This window comes from Myripristis murdjan, chromosome 1 (assembly GCF_902150065.1).
Source record: "Myripristis murdjan chromosome 1, fMyrMur1.1, whole genome shotgun sequence".
Taxonomy (NCBI): domain Eukaryota; kingdom Metazoa; phylum Chordata; class Actinopteri; order Holocentriformes; family Holocentridae; genus Myripristis; species Myripristis murdjan.
The window spans coordinates 41,102,927-41,126,210 of NC_043980.1; the positions used below are offsets into that span (position 1 = coordinate 41,102,927).

The 23,284-nt window shown below is 39.2% G+C and overlaps 1 long non-coding RNA gene across 2 annotated transcripts; it reads right to left on the reverse strand.

The window, feature by feature from the left end:
* Positions 1 to 5,794: 5,794 nt before the first annotated feature.
* LOC115369930 (uncharacterized) lies at positions 5,795 to 14,103 on the reverse strand. 2 transcript variants are annotated; one of them, XR_003929211.1, is made up of 4 exons: positions 14,011 to 14,103; positions 12,449 to 12,627; positions 6,383 to 6,461; positions 5,795 to 6,314 (listed from the first exon to the last, which is right to left on the reverse strand). It is a non-coding gene; the product is annotated as an uncharacterized LOC115369930 (long non-coding RNA). The 2 variants fall into 2 exon arrangements; XR_003929206.1 differs by having other exon boundaries at positions 12,449 to 12,645.
* Positions 14,104 to 23,284: the final 9,181 nt, after the last annotated feature.

A 23,284-nucleotide genomic window follows, 5' to 3' on the forward strand; every position in this document is an offset into this window, starting at 1 on the left:
ATATATATATAGATATCTATATATAGATATATATAGATATAGATATATAGATATATAGATATATATAGGCTATACACACACACACACACACACACACACACACACTACTATTAGGTTAAAAAGCCATTTAACGCCTTTGGGACTCTCAGAGTTACAGCAGTGGTAGGCCTATAGATAATATTAAACACAACAACAACAACGAAACCCAGCAAAAACAAACACAGAAATCCATAATGCAAAATAGTCAGAAAAATACATACGCAAAAGAACGTGAATTTGTGTCTGGATGTAAAATACATTCATCGAGCTCTCTGGTCTTTGTTGGCCGGTGCGGTTCTGAGATCAGTCCGCCCTGCAGCAGCCTGTCTTTTATTTTTTATTTTTTATTCACATGTATGGAATCACGTCTTTTAGACTCACTGTCGCCATTTGAGCGAATTCTTCAGCCTCACTTAGTGTGTGCGGCGTCACCTCCGAGCACCGCTGCGTTTCAGTGGAATATTCCGCTCATGTTTTTCATTTTGCACGTCCGCACAGAGAAGACAGGCTGCAGGCTGAGCCCACTGCCCTCTAATCACTGATTTATTGATTGAAGCACTATTAAGCTCAGACGTTGAAACGCGTGTGTGTGCGTGCGTGCGTGTGTGCGTGCGTGCATATGTGTGTGTGTGTGTGTGTGTGTGTGTGTGTGTGTGTGTGTGTGTGATGACCAGCAGCTAAAAGTGGCTTAATAACAAAATAGCTCCGATTAAAGGGTTTAATGTGGCTTGTGACTCGTGAACACGCCCTGCAGAGGAAGATCCACAGCCACTCCAACATGCTGCGCACCTCCAGCTTCTTTCATTCACAATCAGGGGCGCCGCCAGGAATTTTGGGTCCCATGAAAAAAAAAATATATATATAGCCTATATAGGCTATATTTACTAGATGATGGTTTAATAATTTTATGTTAGTTTTTACCTATTTTTTGGGGCCCCTGTAAGGGCCCTTGGAATTGTCCTAACTTCCCCCCCATACGGCGCCCCTGTTCACAATGCTTCACTTTGGTTTTTATTTTAAAGAATTTAAATTGCTACTTCTAATATCCATTCTTTTTATAGTATTTTAGTTTCATATTCATTGAACGTGTGCTTGTTGTCTTTCTTTTATTGTTTTATTAATGTGCACTGATCAGGGAGAGTGCCTCTAATGTCCTTACTTGCACAATGACAATAAAGGTTTTCTATTCTATTCTATTCTATTCTATTCTATACTATTCCACCACCACTACTGTTGCTGCCACTATAGCCGTCTTAATTTTTGGGAACATTTATTCATTCATTTATTGAGTTAGCCTATTTGTAGTGATAACAATCCACAACATTTAAAAGAAGAAGTAGGACAAGAAGAAGAAGAAGAAGAAGAAGAAGTATACAAAAGAGGTGAGAAGGAAAATAGTAGTAGCGGAAAGCGATACAAGACAGCTCAACAGCTGCTACCTAATAAGTATAAACTGAGAGAGTTAAAATTGTGGTATTCTAACAAGTGATCGCAGTAATAACTGTCCCTACACTATGATAAGAAGCATCAGCAGAGGTGTGGGGCTGATGCTCGCTGGTGAGGCTGCTGCTGAGCCTCCTAATCCAGCCTGATAATGTTAGATGTCGGCCTTCCGTAATAACGTGGATGTGGGACTGGTGACACCCTGAAGGCTTCATTTCAGTGTAGTTTTTTTTTTTTTTTTTTTTTAATAAAGCCAAACACAACACTGCAAAACCATACACCATGGCCTGTCACTTGGAAAAAAGCCATTATCTGAGTTCATCTGAGAAAGAAACTCCGCCAACGCGAAGCAGGAGGATTTTGCGTTGACACTTCCACGTAAACAATGTGTTTAGAGCATGTGTAGCCAAACACACACACACACACACACACACACACACACACACACACACACACACACACACACACTCTACATGTGCGTGGATGACCTTGTCATAAAGCTTTAGAAACGGCCAACACAAAGAGCGCACATCCCACTTTCACTGTAGCAGGTAAGAAGTGTCTGATGAAGATGAATAATCAAGCAGCTGGACTCGCTGAACTCGCTGAGAGCCAGAAGCCCGGGAGTGCTCTTTTCTTTTGAAATCATTTATTTTGCCCGCTAAACTTCATTGTCTTCATTGTATTTTAATTTAATTTAATTTAATTTAATTTAATGTATTACTAATTTTGTAATTTATTATCATTATTCTTGTTCGTTTGTTTGTTTGTTTTTTGCTTTTTAGAATTTCTTGTGCAATTCGTTAAAATGTATTGTAGTTGTTTAGATATTTTTAATATTTATTTAAATTCAGGATTGAAATAATTATACATATATGTATTTATTGTAACTTTTGTATTTTTAAATTTTTTTAATGACGATTTAAAAGTTTTCTGATAATTATTAGCTAAGTTTATAGGGTTTATCATAATCATTATTATTATTGTTGTTGTTGTTGTTGTTGTCGTTGTTGTTATAATTATTATTATTAAGAAATCAAGTGCAGTTGCTGAGGACTCGCAGGGCACGAACGACACGAAGCAAACGGCTGCTTTTCAGACGCCGCACTGGTTCACTTGTGGCGAGGAAACGGGGCGGCAAAATGCTGGAAGCTGCTTAGAAGCTCTAGTGGATGAAACTAAAGGCCTAAACAATAAATGGGCCTAGATGAAGGAAACTGTGGCTCTTTGTGTCCGAGGTCTAATAAGCCTGGAAGACACCTCAGGAATAAAACTTGCTTCTCTTCACATGACGCTGGTGGAGCCTTAGTTTAGCCCTTCTGCTAAAATAAAACTAAAGAAAAAAAAAAAAAACACGGTGACATTTGATAATGTAATACAGAAGCTAAAATCTAAATAGCTTTTTGAATATAATTAACATTTGAACTACATGTGGAGAATCGTTTAAACACAAAGCCGAGCTGAACTATTATTTCATCATCTGAAACGCAGGCCTCTGCCTATCAAAACATCTCACTATTATTTGTGAAATATGTGAAAAGAATAAACACAGTGTGTTGTTCTCTGGAATTTAAAATGTGTGTGTGTGTGTGTGTGTGTGTGTGTGTGTGTGTGTGTGTGTGTGTGTGTGTGTGTGTGTGCGCATCTGTGTAGCAGGCCGAAACTTATTAGGCTGTTGAGCTCATTTGAGGAGCGCTGCCAGAGTGTAGCGTACGTTACAATTAAATTTTTAAGAAATATATAAAGACGCAAAGACACACACACACACACACACACACACACACACACACAAAATAAATTTTGTAAACGAATGAATTTATTTTCCACAATTATTATTATTATTATTATTATTATTATTATTATTATTGTCATCATTATTATCATCATTATTATTATTTTAATTCAAATGATATAAATCCATTTAAGGAGCCTTTGTACGGCTGAAATGTCATAGAATAATTTCATATATCAGTTCAGGGCCTTCTGTCCCTGGTCTAGTCACAGTGGTAACAACAGTAATCCATACACATGACAAATGAACGGGCGTTCAGGCTGCCAGATAATGAGCTGGCTTTATGGCCTGGTGTTGATTTCCACATAATACTGTGATGATGGTAATGGTGGCCGTGATTAAAGCGGGTTAAGTGGCTGACCTTCACAACTCTCTCTCTCTCTCTCTCTCTCTCTCTCACTCTCCCTCTGTGTGTGTGTGTGTGTGTGTGTGTGTGTGTGTGTATGGAAGCGAGGTTTACCTGCTGATGATTTGAAAAGATGATAAATGGTAGCCTATTGTTGGTGCCCCTTAAAAATCAGATCCGAGAATACCCACCGCCGCCCGCGCGCGCGTGCTCTGCGCGCACGCACGCACGCACGCACGCACGCACACACACACACACACACACACAAACACACAAAACTACGCTGATGCATAGCGTGTTTCAGTACCATTACTGAAATGCTTTCTTAAGTCATTTGTTTTCGGTGACCGCAAGCCTGCTCGTTCCTCAGTCATTACCTGCACAGGTATCTATGTGTGTGCGTGCGTGTGTGTGTGTGTGTGTGTGTGTGTGTGTGTGTGTGTGTGAGAGAGAGAGAGAGAGAGAGAGAGAGAGAGAGGTGGGTGGGGGGTTAATGACAAGTGCAGACACGGATTGAAGAACGGCTGGTGCCGCTCACACTGAAAGCAAATTAGTTGCAAGAACAAACCACCAATGGGACGGAAACACACCATCTATCAAGAGAGCTTGCGTGTGTATGTGTGTGTGTGTGTGTGTGTGTGTGTGTGTGTGTGTGTGTGTGTGTGTGCGTGCGTGCGTGTGTGCATGCGTGCGTGCGTGCGTGCGCGTGAGTATTCACAGTCTTATGTTAATATTAGCTCTCTCTGAATATATATAGGCTATCTATCTATCTATCTATCTATATATATATATATATGTATGTATTTATATATATATATATGTGTGTGTGTGTGTGTGTGTACAGTATATATATATATCATCTTTGATTAAAACATGATAGATGGAACAAAGTGGCTAAAATATTTGTGTTTCATTTAAACCCAATAAATGAATACATTCATGCTTACCTAATGCCATAGCTTTGGCGTGTACTTTAATTTAATCGGTGCTAACTGGTTTCATGGTTCTTTGAGTGAAAGTACCATGAAATTCTACTGGTCAAGTAAGAAAAATGTCCAGAGTAGGTGAGTTTTGAAGATACCATGCTGAATTGTTACACAGCTCAGATACATTACAGAACATTAATGTGTGGGTGAGTGGTTATTTGCAAACTTCCAAATTACAAACTACAATTTTGAGCCGAAGGGGAGAGAGAGAGAGAGAGAGAGAGAGAGAGAGAGAGAGAGAGAGAGATTAGTCTTCATTGTCTGAATAATTCTTCACTATGTATCATTCCTTAGTAGCAGTGTTAGAATTAGTGTTGGTCACATTAGCTTCTGCACACAGTGAATTTAGATTCCAAGAGTTTTTTTTTGTTTGTTTGTTTGTTTGTTTGTTTGTTTTTAGTTTTTGATGTGTGAGGATATATATGGTGAAACAAAAGGTAATTCCATAGCTCTGAATGGTTCCAAGGTGGGTAGTTGTGATGGTGAAACAAGGCTTCATGAAGCTTTCAACCTTTTTGAAACATTTTAAAGAAATTTAATTTGTTACACCAAGCTACATTAATCGCTGTTAAGCCTGCTGGTTAGACAGATATTGTGGAGTCAAATCAAGCCATCTGACTCTAGAGTACACGCTCTATTCTTGTTTCTACTTTCTTTGTTTTGCTTCTATGAAATGTTTTCTTGACCAGCTGATTGGTGATGTAGCTCATTATAATGTGAATCATGTTCTAAACAGTGATCACATGATTGCATACAGGGCAGAGGATGTATGTGCTTGGTGTACAGAGCAAACATGCATTAGACATGCATGCATCATTTCAGTCTTCATAAATCCACTTTTCATTGTGCCAAAGTGCAAAACTGCATCTATCAAACCAAACCGGTCAGGTGATTCTGTGTCAGTGAAGCAGTAAAGTGGCTCAAACTTCATCAGTGACATGTTTTTTTCTGGAGTAAAGCAAGCCTTGGCACATTACTTTAAGAAAAAAAAAAAAGACTATCTTGTTTGAAACACACTTCAGAGCTTTGGTGTCAGATGTAACTGAGGAGGAGGGCTGCTGGCCAAACCAAAATCTGTGGTTACATGATTCAGTGCTGCTGTCTTCATACCAAAATACATTGATGTGCAAGACAGTACTCGCAATAAGTTTAGTCACTTTGACTTTATTTATATAGCACCCTAAATACAACATTTATGTTAAAATGCTCCACAAGAAACAAGAGAACAAGAAACAAGAAAAACACATCACATGAAAAAACAAGAAACCATTGCTCACACTCAAAGGCCACAAAATGGTTGATTAAATTATTACTATTTTTTTTAAATGTTTCAACTGATTCTCCTGAGTGCCGTAAGGAGGCTTATTCTACTGCCCAGGGGCTGCCACAGCAAACCATTTTTTAGGGTTTTGTGGCCTTACAACAAATGCGTGGGACCAAGGGGGGCAAGCATTTGGTCCCAAGGCCACAGCAGTTCAGCAATATGCTCAGAAAGCCCAATGACAATATCTCCTGGGACCACAGTCAAAACTAAGAAAAGCGTCTTTTTCCTCTTTCACTTTACTGCAGATCTGGCAAGACAAAATGCAGCCTCTAGCAAGAACTCCTTGCCACATGACAAAGGCCATTCTCAGTCATCAAATAAGCCAGTTCAGTGAGTTATGAGATCTTTCATCCAGGAGAAGGCCTCCTAAGTGTACTGCACAACCTGTTAAAACAAAAAAGGGATTATCCACATGTAGAGTCTTGGACTGCCTAAAAAAGTCAAGCACTTACCTCAAATACCCACATGTTCCACAGATCCAGATGGTGAGAACAGTAATGCAGGAATATCCAGTGTTGTATTGAAGCAAACCTGGGGGAAAACACTTGTGATTACTCATTTGAGGAATCCAGTTCTGAGCTTTAACATAGAGATAATTTGGGTCACTGTTCAAATCAAAGGTGCTTGTCTTTGAAATGGACATAACAAATAGTTTGCAACAGTCTTTACCCTCAGCTAAAACCAATGATAATAATAAACACAAAATAAACATAAAAATAAAAATAAAACAATTTCTACAAATATTACCATTTCTGCTACTACAGATAATGCCTGTTTGCTGGTATTGGCTAACCTCATTTGACTGCTATTCCCTGCGAGCATACCTCCAGGGGCCACAGGGAAGAACACTAGCTGACCATTTACAGATGAGAACGGGGTCAACCAGTGTCCATAAACAATGTCAATGACCAATTTGATTTTCTCTTTGATTGAAAGGATATTATTCTTGAATTCTTTACCAAATAAACTTTGAAATACTGTTTTTGCTTGGTCCAATGAATTTGAATGAAGGAGAATGGTTTTTCTGATCCAAATCAACATATCAGAGTGGTTGGATCAACAGTGATTTTGTTTACTGTTGCCATGGTAGCAGGCCAGCTTCCAACTAGTGGCAAGTTGCTGGTTTCCTGAGGTGAGAGGTTTTGCAGCAAGGACCAAAGCAGTGGAAAGGCATCTTGCGTATCAGCTGATATCTGTTAGCTGTGTAAAAGTTAACATTTTTCATTGGCTACACTTAAACAGTTTGTAGCATTTAAGTGGTTATATATAAGTAAAAGGTCTGTTTGATGCTGGCTGAATCAGAATCATTTTAGCAATTTATGCTTTCAAGATATAACCACACCACAATATACACTATATTACCAAAAGTATTCGCTCACCCATTCAAATGATCAGAATCAGGTGTCCTAATCACTTGGCCTGGCCACAGGTGTATAAAATCAAGCACTCAGGCATGCAGACTGTGAAACAAGACATTTGTGAAAGAATGGGCCGCTCTCAGGAGCTCAGTGAATTCCAGCGTGGAACTGTCATAGGATGCCACCTGTGCAACAAATCCAGTCGTGAAATTTCCTCGCTCCTAAATATTCCACAGTCAACTGTCAGCTCTATTATAACAAAATGGAAGCGTTTGGGAACAACAGCAACTCAGCCACGAAGTGGTAGGCCACGTAAAGTGACGGAGAGGGGTCAGCGGATGCTGAAGCGCATAGTGCAAAGAGGTCGCCGACTTTCTGCACAGTCAATTGCTACAGAGCTACAAACTTCATGTGACCTTCAGATTAGCCCAAGTACAGTACGCAGAGAGCTTCATGGAATGGGTTTCCATGGCCGAGCAGCTGCAGCCAAGCCACACATCACCAAGTGCAATGCAAAGCGTCGGATGCAATGGTGTAAAGCACGCCGCCACTGGCCTCTAGAGCAGTGGAGACGCGTTCTCTGGAGTGATGAATCACGCTTTTCCATCTGGCAATCTGATGGACGAGTCTGGGTTTGGAGGTTGCCAGCTGAACGGTACATTTCAGACTGCATTGTGCCGACTGTGAAATTTGGTGGAGGAGGAATTATGGTGTGGGCTTGTTTTTCAGGAGCTGGGCTTGGCCCCTTAGTTCCAGTGAAAGGAACTTTGAATGCTTCAGGATACCAAAACATTTTGGACAATTCCATGCTCCCAACCTTGTGGGAACAGTTTGGAGCGGGCCCCTTCCTCTTCCAACATGACTGTGCACCAGTGCACAAAGCAAGGTCCATAAAGACATGGATGACAGAGTCTGGTGTGGATGAACTTGACTGGCCTGCACAGAGTCCTGACCTGAACCCGATAGAACACCTTTGGGATGAATTAGAGCGGAGACTGAGAGCCAGGCCTTCTCGACCAACATCAGTGTGTGACCTCACCAATGCGCTTTTGGAAGAATGGTCAAAAATTCCTATAAACACTCTCCTCAACCTTGTGGACAGTCTTCCCAGAAGAGTTGAAGCTGTAATAGCTGCAAAAGGTGGACCGACATCATATTGAACTCTATGGGTTAGGAATGGGATGGCACTTCAGTTCATAGTATGAGTAAAGGCAGGTGAGCGAATACTTTTGGTAATATAGTGTAGGTGCACAGTTGTGCAGATATCTGCACAGTAGCTTGCTTCCAAGGTGTTATCTTGGAAGCAAGAGAAGTTACTAATACATCAGCTGATTTAAATTAGGTGTCAGCCATATGACTATGGACTCAGCTCTTGTGATCAATGTTTGGAATGCACCTGCAGCCAGTTTAAAGCTTGTGAAATTTAGCTTGGCTTATCATTGGTAAAGCTCACCAGTTCCAACTTCCTCATTGTATCAGCATCACACACACAAGCGTGCATGTGAGTGCAATGGCATTGGATTTGGAGTATCAGTGCCTTGCACTGAATCTCAGGTGGGTGCTGTTTGAGTTGAATTTCAGACATAAGTCTGCCCAATCTAAAAACATACCTACACAAAGTTTAATGGAAGAGCAGAATTATTAATTTACTCAATTAGACCACTACAGATTCTACATCAAGCACAACCAAGGTCCAACACTAAAGACACTACAGTCTGAGCTCAGACATTGATTCACTCATATCAGACTATGCCCTTGTGAGAGTTGCACTTGGATACATCTGGGGCACAGCATCCCAGATGTATATTCAACAATATCAAAGTTTGCAAGGCAAGGACACAGTCTCACCAGCTGAGTCCCATTCTGAATGACTATACACCCTGCTCTGCTTTGGCTGGCCTTGAGAAGGGATCGCACACTTGTTTTCAGTCTCAATAGCAATGTGCAATCAGGCAACCACAGCTTCAAATGCATCCTGACCCTAAGTCGACAACAGCAAAGTCTTCTGTCAAAATGCACACACTCTCATTGTACATTTGATTCAACTCTAATAAAGTGAAACAGTTGATATTTGTTGCATTGTTCATTTGGTTCAATTTGGTTTCAAAGAAATTTAAATGACCCACATGTACCATTGAAAGCCATGTGGGAGTATCAACCTGCTCATATGTGAGGCCAGACAAATCCTGTGAGCCTGAGGGGTGGACAAAGGCAGCCTTTCTTCCCTGGTGTCTGTTTTCCTCTTTCACTTTACTGTATAAGCACATTTGGCCAATAAAAGCTGTTCATTATTGCATTGATCCTTTGGGCCATATACCAGGAAGACAATGGATTTCCTCGCTGCTCTGTGTCAACCACCAATTCATTTTGTTCATTTGTTGCTAACGACTAACACTACCGAGTTGCTTATTCCCATTCTTTAGTTTGTTTGTACTGAAACTGGACTAAACACACAGGTGTGAAAGTGCCTTGGGATTCATTTAGCTGTACTGCTGTACACTGAGCAAACTCAATGCTGGCTAACTGGATGTTACCTAACTAAAGACCAGTGGCCACTGTGCATCACCAGTGTGTCATGGCACATGCAGCATTTTTTACCATTCCTTTCTTTTTACGCTTGTGGTCTATTTTTGGTGGAACTACTTTGAAGTGTGACAATTACTGTCAGCCTTAACACTTTAATCGTGTACGATATATGCATGGCATAATTAATGTCACTCTTTGGCTCAAACCAAGATTTACATTTGGAGGCTATGCTAACTTAACTTCCTATAGCAGTTATATGGACAGCCTAGCATGGTCTGGATGTCCTAACATGCAGCTGCTGTCAAAAACAGACCCACAATATAAAAGTGAGAGGAGAAAATACTGCAAACAGATGAACAGTTATATGTCATCCACATTATTACAGTACATGGATGATGTTAGCGGGATGTGGCTACTCCATCTTATGTTGGCACCAGTATAATATTTGTACTTCAAATTTTATTGTTCACCCACTTTTTCCAACATTAACTTTATGTACCCATCCATGGCCAGTTGTAGAACTTCTATGCCATTCATCTCCAGAAAATAGCACATAAGCTTTGTCCTTCCAAGCAGCAGTAACTAAAGGGGGCAGGACATAGGATTGGTCAATTTTTCTTCCTCTTCTTTTTTTTTTCTTGGTCAATTCTTATATAAGCTATCAAAATGCTGGATAGCATCCCTAAATTCTTTAAACAGATGATGATGGTTGATTTTTTTTTTTATTATTATTTTTTTAAACATAAAGTGACACATTTTTATGTAACATTGGGAAAATAGTGGTCCAGTGATAAGAGCCAGTACTAGCAGAATATCTATTGTGTAATAATAATTTCAAAAATGCATGAAATCTGATTAAATGTGTCATTACCATAGACAACCGGAGGGTGGGGGGTGGGGGGTTAATAACTTGTCAGTGAGCTATGCTCCTCACAAAGACTTTTACCCATAAAGCATCTCTGCACCACTTAGCTCAGCTCTGTTGCCCCTCTATGAAGGGATGGTGGTGGGGGTGGGGGGGTGAGAGAGAGGGAGTGAGAGACATAGACAGAAACAGAAACAGTGAGAGGTATGAGGTGCGACATCATTCCACAGCTGGTTAACAGATGGCTAGAGCTGACTGACACAGACACACAACCTCTCATCAATATATTTACCTAGCAGGCTGGAGTAAGACAGCAGCCAGCTGTAAACACTGTATCCTTAGCAACACCGTCTACCAATCGGTGATTGGCTAGAAATATTGTCTGCATGGCTGAATGGTTAGTAGGAAAAAATAAAATTAACAAAAATACAGTTTTATATAATAATTTGAGCAAAACTGTTGTCCATGTGTATTTGTAAAACGATACCCACCTCAACAACGACAGCAGTTAGCATGTGGAGCATCCAGCCAGTATCCAGCACTCAGCAACAACGTGAGGAAGATAGCACCACTACTGTCCTACAGAACAGCTGGGGCGGGGGTGGGGGGGTATTATCAGTTTTTTCAGAATGAGTGAACTATCTCTTTAAGGGATACTACTGCTGAACAAGGCAGCATATCATTAAATTAGGCTATATAACAATGACATTATTGCCGTTTTTTGCACTGCTGAACATGAATTGCCAAGAGGAATAAATCTAAAACAAAACATAGACACTTCTCATACCCCTTTTCCACCAAAGAGGTTCCAGGGCTGGTTCAGAGCCAGTGCCTGACTTAACACCAGTTCTTTGTGTTTCCACTGCCCAAGCACCAGCCAAACTGGTTCCAAGCCAGTTCCAGGCAAGCACCAACTTGGAGCAGGGGTTAAACAGGGGCCAGAGAAAGAACGGATGATGCGACCCACCACGTCATTGGTGGGCGGGGTTACAGCGAACGCTATAAACATATAGCTAAACGTAGTCGTCATTTGTTCTGACCACAAATACGACGGGTAGCCGGCAATAATTGCATTTTTTGCCTCTTGACTGCAACGTAGGCTTGTAAACACATGAGCAGTATTTGCATCACCACGATGGGTCATCCATGTTTGTTTTTGTGATTGCGAGTGAGTGTCTCGCACATCCACACCCATGTGATCATGTTTTACGCTGACATAATGACTTGGCTCCGCTTGGCTCTTGGCCGGTGGAAAAGCAAACGGGTTCTTTGTTGGAACCAGTTAAGCACCGGCTCTTTTTGGTGCAGGTGCTTTTTGGTGGAAAAGGGGCATTATATGAACTTGTTTCATGTGCATTGGGAGCACTGCAGCACTGCACTGTTTACACATTCACAAATGTGACCAAATGTCCCTCCCACCAACCCATGAGATGGAATTTGATCATGACCCATTATCGATATATGTGTTGTATAGACTCACACCTGGACTTAATGCACGTTAATGCTGTCTGTTCAAATTCAGAAAATTCAAACCAGGGTGTAGTAGCAAAGTTTGTGAGAAGAACACTGTATATGCACCTGAACTGTATGTTTTTAAATAAACAGAATCCATGGTCATTTTTGTATTTCTATTTTATCAGTTCCTTGACTATAAGCAGTTTTGAACTGGCTTTCAGTTCTTGGATTCCAATATTAGATGGACGTCAAAGAAGGATGATATAAGAATCGGTTTAGAGAAAGGCTGCCAAAGCAGACTTTAATCTGGATACCTCTATCATCATGTTGGGTCTGCCCTTTGAGGAAGGGGAGGAAGTGATGGAGACAGTGTCCGAGCCATTGTTGGCAGAGTTGCAGTGCAACATGGCGCCCAGGATCATCACCATCATCATCATCACTGAAGACAAAGGGTTGTGGACCTTGGTGGCCTGGTCAAGGTGGAGGGCACCGTCTGAGAGAAATGACAACACTAAGGAGGAAACAAAAACTCAAGGAAGGTGATTGATAAAGCAAAATAGAAATTTGCTCTATAAAAACAGATGGAGAGAATATTGAACTTAAACTTCTGCACTATTCTGAGGAAGATCCCGTGGGAGAAAAACTTTTTCATTACAGCCAATATGCACGTTGTCAAGTAGGACAAGAATAAACCCCGCTGAGCTGCGGGTCACAGTTCAGCTGAGAGAAGATGACCTTTCTCTTTGGCTCAGCGTACCCAGAAATCAGTTACTTAAGCACACTGAAATGTTAACGGCTAGACTTTAAGAAACTGTCATTTAAGATTTGTCTTTTTACGTTCTCTGAAACCAGACATCATTTCAATAAATGCACATTTGGTTGATGCAAGTTTAGTCAGTTTGGAGGGTTATGGTTTTGGTTTGGCCACAATACAGCAAAACATGTAAATGCCCTGGATGGGTATGTGGACTTTCTGTGAAGTATGAAGTATTGGGGATTTGAAATTTTCACATTAAAATCTGGTAATCCTTTTGCGGTTTTTATTGTTATCTGCCACCAGAAGCTTTGCATGGAGAAAGGATGCCTCCTTTTTCTTTAATCACCCTCTGAGCTAAATATATTAATGCTTAGCCACTGATTCAGTGTATGTCTGTGGAGATTTCAGTAGCAGGGTAGCTAGTGTTGATGATAATTTAAAAGAAGTGGGTAAGAGAACTGACTGCCTCTGAGAAGCTCATTGGATGATTCTGGAAACAGACATGAAGAATCAACAACTGACGTTCTAAAGGAATCCACGTTACATGCTGTCTCTGGAGGAGTATGTCTTTTGATCTGTGTCTGTGGGAAAGCTGTGGTTGACTATGTATCACACTGTTAACAAACATGTGACTCTGACATAGTTGTACTAAAACAATTGGCTGTATTGGCAAATTGATGGATTTAATTGAGGAATGTTGCCAAATTCCACACAATGCATTATTATTGTTAAAATTCTGCATAAAGTCTGAGGCCTGTTATTATGACCACCCCTGTATTTCTGCTAAAGTTTGCAGGGTAGGACCAGTGAACTTTTTATATTCTACCTCAAAACAATCCATATACATTTGATTTTTTTAAATGATAGTGATAGCTCTAAATTAACCAAATTATCACTTTAACATGAAAAAGACCAGTTCTGTTTCTGTTTTCTCCAGTTCATTTTCCTTTATACCTTGAGGCACATTATTAAAAACACTCTAAATAATTCCAAATAAAAGCATAAGAGAAGAGCTTTTGTCATTTGCTGCCTAATTTGTCTCTATGTTTCAATCTCAAAGCTGATGAAAGAACTTTTTTTTTCTTTTTTTTTTCAAATCAAGTAATGCTCAGCACTCACCTAGTTCAATTTCCTCCTTCCTTCCTGTCTGTGATGAAAACATAAGCTAGCAGCTCTCCTGTCCTGGTGCTGCCTCACCAACAGTAAATCTACTGATAGATGGACAGAGAGAGAGCGAGACAGAGAGATAAAACATGATCTAACAGCGCTTGTGTCTGTGTGTTTATGCTGCACTAATAAATCTTCATTTAGGGCGGCTGTGGTTAGGCTGCATGTCCCTGCCAGCTGCTGCTGAGTGTTGCACAACCTTTGAGCAGGGCTGAAACACGGACAACACAGCCCCAAAGATCACGAGACCTGCAGGAGGAATGTGGCCAACAGTGGATAATAAGAGTCAAAAATAGTGATACCAATACCGTATGGCATGGAACTCTTTGTTTAGTCTACAGCAACTTTGATGTTTTTTTTTTTGTTTTTGTTTTTTTTTTCATTTTTAACCGGTAGATCCATGAATGGGTCGAACATGACAAAAAAAGTCAAAAATGTAGCATAAGAAATTGATCAATCATGGGACAGTACAATATCTGTAAGTAATACATTAATAATTTGGGGAGTATGCAACAGTGTGTCTGGATAAGTTGTGTACTGTTAACTGTGTGCTCTCGGCTGCCTCTGATGAGCAATGAATTTGTTATGAGTTTGTTTGTTTTTGCTTCTTTGGTTTTTTGCAATATCCTTGTACAGTGCACATTTTTTCTATTCATGTTCCAAGGATTCCTCAACTTGTTTTTGATTCTGTCCCATTCAGTTTTTTATTTACTTTGTGTACTTTTTAAGGAAAAACAAGGTTTTGTATACTACCCCAAGTTTATCTAAGTGGCTCAAAAAAGACCTGTACGCATTTCTAATGCAATCATACAAGAGCACTTGTTAATTATGAGTTACTGTGAAACACACTCAAAATGTTAATAGTGTCACCACTTGCCAAGCCTATTTTACACAGTAAGACATTAAGTCAATTTTATTTATTTATTTATTTATTTATTTATTTATAGTGCTGGAACTTCATATTATAGCACTAAATTGATAGGCCTTTTCTCTATTTTGCAAGGTAACATCACATAGCTAATTACATAAACATAACTTAGCTAATTAGCAACTAGTAACTTTATTTGTATGTTACTTTTCAAACCAGCTGGCTAATGTTATTATTGGTTTTGTACATGTGCTGTTGACTTAACAGAGCAATAAGAGAGAAGCAGATGTTTACTATGACATTTGTTTTACATTTTGCATGGCTGCTAACCTGTAGCCTAAGTACATAATTAGTATGTTAGTCCACAGTTTGATTTAATGGGAAGCATATCATCAACTATGTATGTACACTTAAAAATGTGTTATCCAAATAACCAGATTAAAAATGATAAATCATTCCTGTTCACGCCAAATACCTCTCTGTGAAGTAAACACGATGAAGGTAAGCTGCTTAAATATATTGAATCTGATAGGGGTCATTTTTAATCCAGTCTTAGAGGAGTGCAGGTTCTGCTTACACATGAAAGGGTTAATCTCAAAGTTTTACACAACATGGAAAGTTTCCAAGAAATCCATTTATTGTAGAATTTCATAAATGCTCGAGTCAATCAGAAAATAAGCCTGAGTATCACCAGCTATCATTAGCAGCAGTAGTAGCAGTAGTAATTAATGACATCAAAAACATGACAAAGGCCAAGCCATGGTTGATGTATGATTTCAGTTTTGTAACTGGAAAAGTCAAAATTATTTTTTCTAGAGTAGACTTTTCCATTTTTACTGTACAAGGCAGTAATGTAAGATTTCCAGAACCTTTGAAGGTAATAGCAGCAACAATGGCATATTTACCCCCTTCAGCTGATGATTTGTCGGCCCTCTCTGAGACGCCCAAAATCCACTGGCATTTGTGCTGTTAATTGTTGGCTCTTTGCAGATTTGAAGAAAAATGTCCTGGTCCGCTGTGGTGCAAAGACTCAGTGCAGTGTCAGGAGGAGGTTTAAATGCACAACCCCCCCAGACACACATATACGCACTTGCACACAGACAGAGTCCTAAGTCCTGTGAAGAACGAGAGCTGATGGTTTGGACAAGGGAGAGTGTGGTCTGGATGTCTGAGTGGTGGAGGAAACTCCCTGCATTATTATACTCAGTCACTCAGTATATTCAGTCAAAGGGAAATCCAGGGAAACACCTCACCAATGAGGAACGGGAGCAAATTTTATAACATATTTATTCATCTTTTGTTTTGTGCTAAGCATCAAAGGGACTATCTGGTGTAAGATACTTATTGGACCAAAGACTTCACAAAAAGACCCAGATATACACGTCACCTGTTGCCAGTGTCACCAGTTCATTCACATCATCATTTGATTTCCCACACATCTACTAGTGCATGCCACCTGTCTTTCACAGCGTCACTTCACATCAAGCTGTTAACTGGAGCTGGAAACACAGTGGGAATGGAGACCCGGTGAGCTCTCGCCTTCAGCCAGTCAACTTTCAAGTGTTCCTAGTTCCTGGCCTGAAATCTTGCAAGCTAAAAGTAGATGCTGTCATATATATTTCCATATGGACATCTATCTATCTATCTATCTATCTATCTATCTATATATATATATATATATATATATATATATATATATATATAGAGAGAGAGAGAGAGAGAGAGAGAGAGAGAGAGAGAGAGAGAGAGAGAGAGAGAGAGAGAGAGAGATTGTGTGTGTGTGTGTGTGTGTGTGTGTGTGTGTGTGTTTAAAATAAAACTCACTGATACATTATCAGGGTTTCAAAAAAGATTTTTTTTTTTAAATTATGGTGGGATGTGTTTTCCATGAAAAACCAGAATGTGTGCGGTAGAGGGTTAAGTTGATATATTTTGCGCAGCAGCAAACTCAGTCAGCTGTGTTCAAATTGTTCTTCACTAAAAGTGTGTTTGTTTGTTTGGGCAATAGTAAGCTTATACTTTAATATTAATGAAACAAAAACATACTTACATTGTTAATTGCAATTATTTGTTTGACAATTAATCCTCAGCTAATATTGTCACAGCCCTAGCTGGCTCTATATGTATTACAGCCTCATTTGGAACTGGACCGTCCACTAAAGTGAGTCCTTCTCATTTCTGTGACTTTGCAGCGTTTATGACTGTTAACCAGATGACTTATATCATTAAAATCAAAGAACCCCAGTCTCTGGTTTTTCTCTGTGGATCAGGGATAACCTTCATTTTGCAACTCTTGGGCATATTAGATGTTCTGCCTCCAAGTCAGACAGCACTTGGCAACCCTTTTTTTCACTGTGAGAAGAAGAGGGAGAAAAAACAACAAAAGACAGACATCACTGTGAATGGTGAGAGCTGGCCCAGAAGAAAGAGAAATGACAACGAGAGGGACCCGTTGTTCTAACCACCCCCCCACCCCTCCCAAATTTGACTGTTCAGTAATTTTGGTATCTTGAGCCATGATATGTAGTTTGTAGTTGTATGTAGTACAGCTTACATTGTATAGATCTTGTGTGCTGTGTGTGCTGTTGTTGTGTGTTCTTGTTCTTCTACGATTGAAGAGATTAGCCAACAGTAAAGATGGAAAATAATTCAAACAGTCACAACGTTAGAGTTCTGTCTTTCATTTCTTTTCAGTGCTCCACTTACACTAATCCATTTTCCGTGTGATAATACTGAGGAGGTTTTGTGCTTTTTTGTGTCATAACAAATGGACATATACGCAAATATAATACTTGGGGGTTGGAGCTCTACTTCTTAAAAAGGGGTCAGATTTCAAGGCCCTGAGGGCAACAGCCCAACTGGCTCTGCAATAATTTGCCCTTGTTGTTGGGTCATTTATTTGGCTCTTCAGCCCTGCTGCTTTCCCCCCCTTTTTGTGATGTATATTTTAAATTTATTATATTAAAATTTTCCTTACTGTCTTTTAACAAAACAAAACAAAAACCCCAATTTCACCATCTTGCCCATTGAACTCTACTCCCCACCCCCATTACAAACATGTAGCACACAAACGGCAAATAGCAGAAAAAAAAAAAGCCTGGTGTCCACTGCAGATCATTTAACAACTTCAGTCTATAAGAACACACATTAGACATACAAACCTTAGCAAAATTCAAAATGAAAGGAGGCTTAACGTGGTCACTCGGCTAATCTTACCAGGAACAATCTGCCTGTAGTAGAAATAACAAAACAAGCCCATCCATATGCATACAGCCGCCTGAAGTTCTGCTGGAACCATTCAGAAAATGCTGCACTAATGAATGCTGACAATAAGAAAAAATCAAGAATTAAAATACTAACAGATTAGCATACTGGTGGTGGGACTAGATCAGTACTGCTGTACAAAATATATCAACTTTAACCCTCTACTGCACACATTCTGGTTTTTCATGGAAAACACATCCCACCATAATTTTTTTTAAAAATTGTTTTTGCAACCCCTCAGTGAGTTTTATTTCAGTTGCACTGCCTGGCTGAGCAAACAATGTTTTTAAGGGGTAAGGGCACTGACACACAGAGATGTGAGAGATTCATGTCCACACTCAAAAAATAATTAAGCCAAAATTGTTGACTTTATGTAATTTAATTACATGTAAATTTTCCATTTAATTTATTATATAAGTTCAGTGTAAAAGGTCACATTAAGTTCAGTGTTTTCTATCATGTATAGTTACTGTAAATAAATTAAATAACATCATATTTGATTAAATTAAGTTAATGCCAGTTTTTACATATTTTACATATAAAAGTGATGGTGAACCTTTACATAAAATCCATTACCGTATTTCCCCAATTAATCGCCCGGGCGTTTAATATGCAAAATCAACTTGGACCCCAGGCGTTTAAAAGAACCAGGCGGCTATTCACTGCAGGCCTTTATTTATTTTTGCACAGACCTGCACCAGGCCATTATTGTGATGACAGTTACTGTCGAACATATTTACAGTCGGTCGATTTAAAATTACGGTACACCCTTTTTTTCTAACGTTAGCTAGCTCTCTTATTTTCACAGAAAATGGAAGTGCCGCACAGTTATTGTGCAGGTAACTGTTTACTTCTGCAAAAATAAGGTGAGTAGCCTTATTTTGGGTTACCTCAATATAATGCAAATAATCGCCCCGGCGGTTATTCGGGTGGGCGTTTAATACGCAAAATGGGTACAGACCCCAGGCGTTTATAAGAACCAGGCGGCTATTTGTGGCCGGGCGATTAATTGGGGAAATACGGTATGAGTTTATTCAGTATTACATATAAAGCTAAGGGGAACTTTTATATGAATCTTTTGTGTTGAATAAAGTTAAGGAGAACTTTTATAAACCTTACATGTTTATTCATGCAGCTCACACACAAGCACAGTTCTGAAAAAGTTCAAACTTTATTGTAAAGCCAACAGTACTTGAGAATGAAGGCCAAAGGCTTTTTGCCGTATTCTGTAAAAGTGATCTTAAAGGTGCACTAAGTAAAAATTTCAATCTCAGAAATGTAGTATTTATAATATTAATGCAGTGCAATGTAAAAATGAAAACAGTCTGTTTAGATATGAAAATCAATCAATTCAGTTTTTTCTCTTCAAATTTCTTCCTCAAAACTACATTGTGCACCTTTAGTTTAACAACAAAACAAGCTAAAGCTCTAGCGTGCAACTATTACATGGAAATGAATGTCAATGAAATGAATGTCTGTTACAGCCCTCGCTGTACAAGGCTGCCCTTAAATAACACAGTTATTATTTCATTTCAGACCATTCCTTTTCCATCATATTCTCTCTAGCAGTGGTTCTCAACTGGTGTGGTCTCCACATTCATCTTTGGTCCTTCAGTCACACTCCACACAAGTCTGCAAAATGAAAAATGCAATAATCCACAATGTTTTGCTGTAATACACTGTTAACTCTCTGAAACCTACAAAAATCCTTTATTTCTTTCAAAAAAATATTTAAAAACAGCTGCTTTATCCACTGAATATGCATTTTTTGTCATTATCATAAAAATTTACTTTTTCATCACCAATTTAATAGGCAAAAGTATGATTTTTATTTTTATTTTTAAATGCATATTTTCATATTTTTAAGGTTTTTTTTTGTTGTTGTTTTTTTTTTTTTTTGTCCTCTCAGAATCAAGTTGTCCCACCAGTTGAGGGCCACTGCTATGCAGAATCTTACGAGTTGTTCTCAAACATGTCATTAATCATGACTATGTGTAAAAATTCATATAAAAAATGATTTTAGCGCTGTGGGGGAGAAAAAGGCTCAGTGTGTCCTGAAGGAGGCAGTGCAGCAGATAATGAAGAAGCTTTCCTGATGCTATCACTTCCACAAGACGCTCTGGGAGCACATTCCTAAGGCTTACCACTCATCCTCCTTTACCCTCCATCATTTTTAATGTTCACAGGGTTTCAGTCACATGTCAAATTTGTAGTCTGGAGATTAACAAAGCATGACTTATTGAAATTTCACTGGGCTACCTCTCACCAGTGCTGGAAAGGCTACTAGAAATTGCTGCTCAAGTAGAAGTATTGTTACATTTATATCTTATTTACTTAAGTAGAAGTACTCCTGTGAAAAATTTAATTAAATGCTGCATTCTAATGCCTTTCACAAGCTTTTAAACACAAGAAATATGAAAATTATCTAGTGTCATTGATCTGATCTTTAAATATGTCAACTTAGTAAGTATAAATAGAGTTACAGACATTATTTTTAAGATACTTATTGATAACTGTCAGGTACATTTTTGCTAATTTTCTAGCAATTTTATGTATCTTCTTATTTTTAAATGTTATGTTATAGTAATAATAATGTTATGGTAATTTCTTGCTAAGTGCCATGTTTCTGAAAGAAATCAAGTGAATTGGCTCATATTTCTAAAAGTTAAATCACTAAGTTGTTTTCTTTTTAATAATGTTTGTTGTTCCATGTCAGTGTCACAGGATATAGCTTATCCCACTCTGTCCCTTTATCTCTTTTGTCTTTCATTGGGCTTTTATTGAATCTCCATCTGTCTCATCTGGCAGGATTTTTCACTTTTAAGTTGTATTATATCAGACTTGGCTCTTATTGGCGGTTAGACTCTAAAAGGCTTTGGGAATAGCAATTACAGCTGCATTCACTTTTTTTTTTTTTTTTTTTTTTTTTTTTTTTTACAGAGAAAGGAAATCTGTGGAGGATTTACAACACAGATCCTGGACTGGATTTTAACACTGACATGGTACAAATTTACCAACTGCACACACTAGACATAAAGGGATAGTTCACCTATTTTCACGTCATATTATTTCACTTCCCCCCAGCTGTTCTGTAGCATAGTAGTGGTGCTATCTTCCTCTCATTGTTACTGAGTGCTGGATACTGGCTGGATGCTCCAAATGCTAACTGGTAGCCTCCTGCCATGCAGGTGGACTTCCCCCCAGCTAACCTTCTGAAAAATAACCAGCTTAATCCACTCAAAGGAGATGTAACATCACTGTACAAGGGTCACTTTCTGAAACTAAAATGCACATACAACTATTGAGTGGACAAAGACAGTAATTCCTGTTTAAAACTGTATTTTTCCTGTTACCAACATAACAGCAAGAACTGGTACCTTCTGCACATCCTGTATCACACCAGAGCAGCAGTTGCCACCACAGAGACAGAATTCATAGCCGTGGGCTGGGGGGTCGGCTATGTTGTTTGACCTATCCTAGAAAGTGAAAGGTCCAAAAAAATCCAGCTAAAATGTAACTATTTGATTGTTAAGATAAATAAATAAATCATTTGTCAACACATGCTGTGGATGTGCACCGCAGCTACAAATTAGTTCAGTGGGACACAGCATTGAGGAATGTTCTGACATATACTGAAATATGTCAGGTAGAATTAGTTCAGGGGTGGACAACCATGTGCAGCAGAGGGCTGAGGGGCTGCAAGTTTTTATTCCAGCCTACACTACAGATTCTCTTCACCCCTCTTTGAGATGATTTTACGTTCACAGGCTCTACGGGCTCAAAGACATCAAGAAGCTTGTCAACCTCAGCCAAGAGTTGTTTTTTTTATTATTTTATTTTATTTTTTAATTTATTGAATTTAACAAAAATATTGCTGGATAGGTGTTGGGTACAATAAAGACCTACTTGTTAGTGTGTTACAATAGCACATGGGATTTGGAGGCCTAATGTGTGCTGAGAAGAGCTTTCCATCCCCCTTGGCATGAAGCTCAGAGCCTCCCTGCTGCTCTGCATTACAGCAATCATGACAATCAACCAGCAGCACCTGCTGATGGCAGCAAGCTGTCAGTCACGCCTCAGCAGTTTTACTCTGTTGTAGCCTGTTTTCTGTTTGTTTTAGCAAACAGCCCCCTTGTGGTCTGTGGCAGTATTGCAAGCATTCAAACCCTGCGTTCAATAATGTGGTTTGATTGCTGGAAGCACTTTTTTTTCCTCAACACATTCCCATGTATTACATTTATTATGTTCTGCTCATTCAATCAGTTCAATTCATTTATCAAATATATACAAATTAGATAGGTCAAGGTGACAAGGTGACTTCTCTGGGCGCTGATTACAAACAGTGCCCATCCGGGTGCCAACGTGGGAATGCATCTTTAATGTCTTGTGTGCTTGTGGCCAGCCTACATAAAACACATGCCTCCAAAAGTTTTAATGTAACGTAAAAGTAGGTTATTGTCTGATGGGTGATTTTTTTTCTAATTTTCTAAGTGGGTTACTGCTAACCTTGTATTTGATAGAAAGCGTAATGATATTGAGAAATTCAGAAGATAATCTGTTACTCTGTTATCCAAGGACAGCTGAACTGACGGCAACTAGACCTGTTAGTAGAATCTTGACATTGCAGTTCTCATCCAAGAAGCTTCTTCACTTGTGACAGACTGATGGGGAGTCCCAGGTATAACTGGAAATCTACAAAAAGTCCAGTTGCCCTTGTGAGAAGAGTTGCAAGATGTTGTGTGGCAGGTGGTGTCTCTGCTGCAGAATGCACTGTCTGAGCCAGCAACTAGAGACAGTGAGGATTGTTTTATATTATAACTTTTATATTGTCTGTAAACAATTACTTTTTAATGCATTTCATTGTAATGCATTTTCTGATGTTATACTAAAGCAACAGTGTTGCCAGAGGGAGCAATAAAAAACTATATCAGATGTTGATGATGGCACCAGCCATTTCTTATTCCCAGAGCATCAAATATTGCAGCTTGGTCACACCCTTATGCGCCTGATACCGATGCACCCATTAGAGGCCAAAGGCACACTCTGGCTTCAGTATGAGACATGGGGGATTTTTATGTAGTATAGAGAGGTTCC